The sequence below is a fragment of the Antechinus flavipes genome, chromosome 2 (assembly GCF_016432865.1).
Source record: "Antechinus flavipes isolate AdamAnt ecotype Samford, QLD, Australia chromosome 2, AdamAnt_v2, whole genome shotgun sequence".
Classification (NCBI taxonomy): domain Eukaryota; kingdom Metazoa; phylum Chordata; class Mammalia; order Dasyuromorphia; family Dasyuridae; genus Antechinus; species Antechinus flavipes.
Window position 1 is genome coordinate 225,917,260 of NC_067399.1, and position 4,420 is coordinate 225,921,679.

A 4,420-nucleotide genomic window follows, 5' to 3' on the forward strand; every position below is an offset into this window, starting at 1 on the left:
AGACCTTGACTTGTCCCCCAAGGCCCTGGATTTTGAGTCAGAAAGAGGAAAGTCAATCCTTCAGCTCTTCCCATTTCCCTGAGAACAGTCCTCCTGCGTTTCCCTCCCAGGCCCCTGGGATCCTCTGCCCTGACCTCATACTCCCACTCCTTCCTCCCCTTACCGACCTGGCCCAAGGCCCCGGGAGGAGAGAGGGTATCAAGTTGCTCTCTCCTTCCCCAGGCCAAGTGCCAGGCGTCAAGGACACAGCCCTCCCTTCCAAAACCTGCCTGTGTGATAGGTCAGCCTGCTAGCTCCCCACCCTCTGACCTCATACTTTCCAGCCTTTGCTTGCAGTTGGAGGCTCCTGTGACTTTCTTATATGACAGATGACCTTTTCCAGATGTCCCACACCTGCCACGCTCAGGCCTCCTGGAGCCAAGGCTCTTGTTCATGCTCCACAACCAGCCTGATCTTGGACTCAGCCCCTCGCCCCATCCCAGGTCTGCCACCCTCAGTTTCCTGATGCTGGGCCATGGGCAGGCTGTTGTGTCTGTTTCAGACATTCCCTCACCTGAGCAATGGGACTGGTGTGTGTGTGTGTGTGTACATACATATACATATATGGACACATACATGTATGTATATATAACATTTATAGGCAATGAAAGAAAGATGAGAGATAGAATTGTGGACTGGTAACAAAATACAGTGGGGAAAAAAACTGGATTTGGTTCTTCTGCCTATGAGCTGGGTGACTGTGGGCTGGTCATTTACTCTCCTTCTAATCTCCATTTCTTCAACTGTAAACCGACAGAGAGGGACAGCTAGGTGGTGCAGTGGTTAGAGCACCAGCTCTGGAGTCAGGAGGACCTGAGTTCTAATCTGGCTTCATACACTTAATACTCTTATCTGTGTGACCCTGGGCAAGTCACTTAACCCCATTGCCTCAGGGAGGGAAAAACTGAGAGGGTGAGAGCAGATGATCCAGTTTTCCTTCCACTTCCTGTTTCTAGGTTCATGATGCAAGTAAGATTTTCCATGAGGAACAATCTTGTAATATGGCCTAAGTAAAGGCTGGAGGACCGGTTTTTATAGAAATGATTATTAACTAGATAGACAAGAGGCTAGGAGCTGATTGGTACCTTCTCCGTGGTGGGTTAGCACACAGAGAAGTCCCACAGGGTCACATAGCCTATATGTGTCAGAGGCCAGGGACTTGAACCCAGGTTTTCTCCCTCCCCCTGTAGATATACTATACCATGCTGCTCCTATAGTAGTAGACGATATAAATTGGGATGATATAAATTCCCTTTGCACTGTCTTTAGTGAGTACCTTGAGTAAAAACAATGGGAGCAACTGGGGAAGGGAACAAACATTTAAGTGTCTACTATGTGCCAGGTACAGGGCTAAGTACTTTACAATTAACATCTCATTTGATCCCTTTGACAACCTGAGAGATACATGCTATGATGATCCTCATTTTACAACTGGAGAAACTGAAGAAATAGAGGCTAAGTGATTTGCTCTTGATGACATAGCTGGTAAATGTCTGAGACTGGATTTGCACTTAGGTCTATCCTGATTCCTGTGCACCCAGCTGGTTGAAACTTCCTAATAATTAGAACTGTCCAACATTGAAATGGGCTGACTCAAGAGGTAGTGAGTTCTCTAACTGGAAGTCTGCAAGAAGGTCTATGACCACTGGTCATAGACAATAGGGAAAGGAAGGGATTCCTATTTAGCTGTGGGTGGAAATAGGTGCTTGAAGTACTTCCCAACTCTGAAAGTCTATGATCCAGTCAGACAAGTCTTCTTGTTATTCCTCAAATAATACACTCCTTCTCCTGGAGAGAGCCATCTGCATCCAGAGAGTATGGAGATTGAATGTGGATCACAATATAGTATTTTCACTTTTGGGGGGGTTATTTTCTTGCTTTTTGCTTTCCTTCTCATTTTATTTCCTTTTTGATCTGATTTTTCCTGTGCAGCATGATAAATGTGGAAATATGTATAGAAGAATCACACATGTTTAACATATATTGGATTACTTGCTATTTAGGGGAGAGTGTGGGGGGAAGGGAAGGAAAAAAGTATGAAACACAAGGTTTTGCAAGGGTGAGTGTTGAAAATTATCTTTGCATATATTTTGGGAAAAAAAGCCTATTATTTAAAAAATACTTCATCTCTTTCTCCTTGTCTTTGCCAAGGCCTTTGCCTTTGTCCCTTCTTGGAACATTCTTATACTCCCCCTTCTTAGAATCCCTTGTTTTCTTTAAACTCTGCTCAAGTGACACCTTCTACATGAAGCCTTTCTTAATCCCTCCAGCTTCTAGTGCTCTCCCCAAATCTACCCTCCAATAAATTGTCAACAAGCATTATTATATACTTACTATGTTCTAGACACTGTGCTAAGCACTAGCCATACAAAGAAAGGCAAAATGGTCCCTGCCCTCAAGAAGCTCTCAGCCTAATCAGGGAAAGACAGTGTCTCAGACATTCAAACAGCTATGTGCATACAAGATATATGTAGGAAAAACAAGGTAATTTCAGAGGGATCAAAGAGATCATGGAAGGCTACTTATAGAAGGTGGAATTTTAACTGGAAGTTGAAAGAAATCAAAAAGAGCAGGAGATGGTGATAGGAGAGAGGAAACATTCTAGGCATAGAGACAGCCAGTGAAAGAATACTAGAATACTCCAGCAGATGGAGTATCTTGTGTGAGGAATAGCAAGGATACATGCGTGTCCTTGGTTCTAAGAGTAATAGATGAGAGGGAGAGGGGGAGGGGAAGGGGGAAATGGAAGGGAGGGAGGAGAAGGAGGGAGAGAGACAGACAAATAAACAAAGACAGACACAGAAACAGAGACAGAGACAGACAGACAGAGAGGGAGGGAAGGACAGAGACAGAGACACAGAGAGACACAGAGAGAGACAGAGACTAAGAAGGAAATAGAGACAGGCAGAGAGAGAGACAGACAGACAGACAGACTGGGAGAGAAAGAGGGAGGGAGAGAAAGAGGGAGGGAGAGAGGAAAAAAGAGACAGAGAGACTGAGAGAGACTGACAGAGAGAGAGAGGAGAGACCGTGACATGATCAGCCTTGTGTGCAATCTTAAAATTCATTTAACAACTGAGTAGAGGATTGATTGGAGTGGGAAGAGATTTGCGGCAGGCTATGGCAGGCAGCCCTCCAGAAGGCAAATGGGATCCTTGGCTGTGAGGTACTGAGGTCTCAGGGTCAGAGGAAGGGGTATATATGAAAAATAGCCAGCAGAACTTGACGACAGATTGGATAGGGAAGGTAAAAATTTGGGTTTTGTTCTTTGTTTTAAAATAGGACGGACGACGTCACAGTGATGTCCTGACTGGGGTACGAATCGGGCCCATTCAGAGTCTGGGCTGAGCCCGGGGAAGAGGGCCGCGGGGACTGGAAGGACAGGCTTGTTCTCCACGGCGATAGAAAAGAGGAGGCGGGCGGGTCTGGGAGGGACACTCGTCAGGGTCTGGATCTGCTCCTCCCCCCACCCCCCAGCCTTGGTGCTCAGAGCCACGGAGCTGCCACTGGGGTCGCCGCGTGGCCCCCCGGTTTTGCGCCGCCCTTTCCAGCTACTCCGCGACTCCGACTAAACGGTCTCTGCTTCCCTTGGTGCCTCTGGCCAAGGCCCAGCTCCCCTACTTTTCTTTCACTTTCAGATTTGTCCTTTTTAAGTTAAATCCCTTTTGAACATTCTTTATACGATCATAAATTTAGAGCTGGAAGGAACTTGAGATCACTGAGATAGAGCGAGCCCGCTGGGATTAGCAAAGTAACCCAGGAACACGCAGCCAAGAAATGAATGAAGGCAGGATTTGAATCCAGTTCCTCGGGCTCCCAGGGCCCTGCTCTTTCCACTGCATCTCGGTGGCTCTTAGGCAGGGCACCCAGATTCAGACGCTGGGTAAGTCACTAAACCTGCCTGGTTCTCAATTTCCTCACAGGTGAAATGAAAGGGCTGGACCAATCTCCTCCGAGCTAAGACAAGGATGTTGTCAGTGTCCGAGAAGCGGAGGGTGGAAAGTTTCAAGAAGGAAGCGGGGATCCACCACAGCCGCCAAGACTGTCAAACGTCTGGGAGAATCAGGACTAAGGTAACCCGGGCTTGTTGGAGCCCGCCCAGTCCTCCCCACCGCGAGGCTCCCGAGAGGCCCTTGGGACGGGTTTGCCCAACGTGGAGGACTCTGACAGGGGGTGGGGGTGGCCTCCTTGCCTGGCTGTGTAAATGGAACGCGCCGAGTCTTTAAAACCCGCGAGCCTGAGATAGTCACTCTGGGCCTTTCTTTCCTTTTCTGAGACGAGGATCACCGCGGAGAGGAGGAGGACTTCCTTTCCCTGCTCCCCGTGACAGCCCAGTTCAGAGAAATGGGTCTGGGGGCCTTGTTGCTGTGGCTGAAACTCT

The 4,420-nt window shown here is 47.9% G+C and overlaps 1 long non-coding RNA gene across 1 annotated transcript; it reads left to right on the forward strand.

Moving 5' to 3' along the window:
* The first annotated feature begins 2,701 nt into the window (after nucleotides 1-2,701).
* LOC127548776 (uncharacterized) lies at nucleotides 2,702-4,112 on the forward strand. The gene is made up of 2 exons (XR_007950468.1): nucleotides 2,702-3,285; nucleotides 3,963-4,112. It is a non-coding gene; the product is annotated as an uncharacterized LOC127548776 (long non-coding RNA).
* The last annotated feature ends 308 nt before the right edge of the window (nucleotides 4,113-4,420 follow it).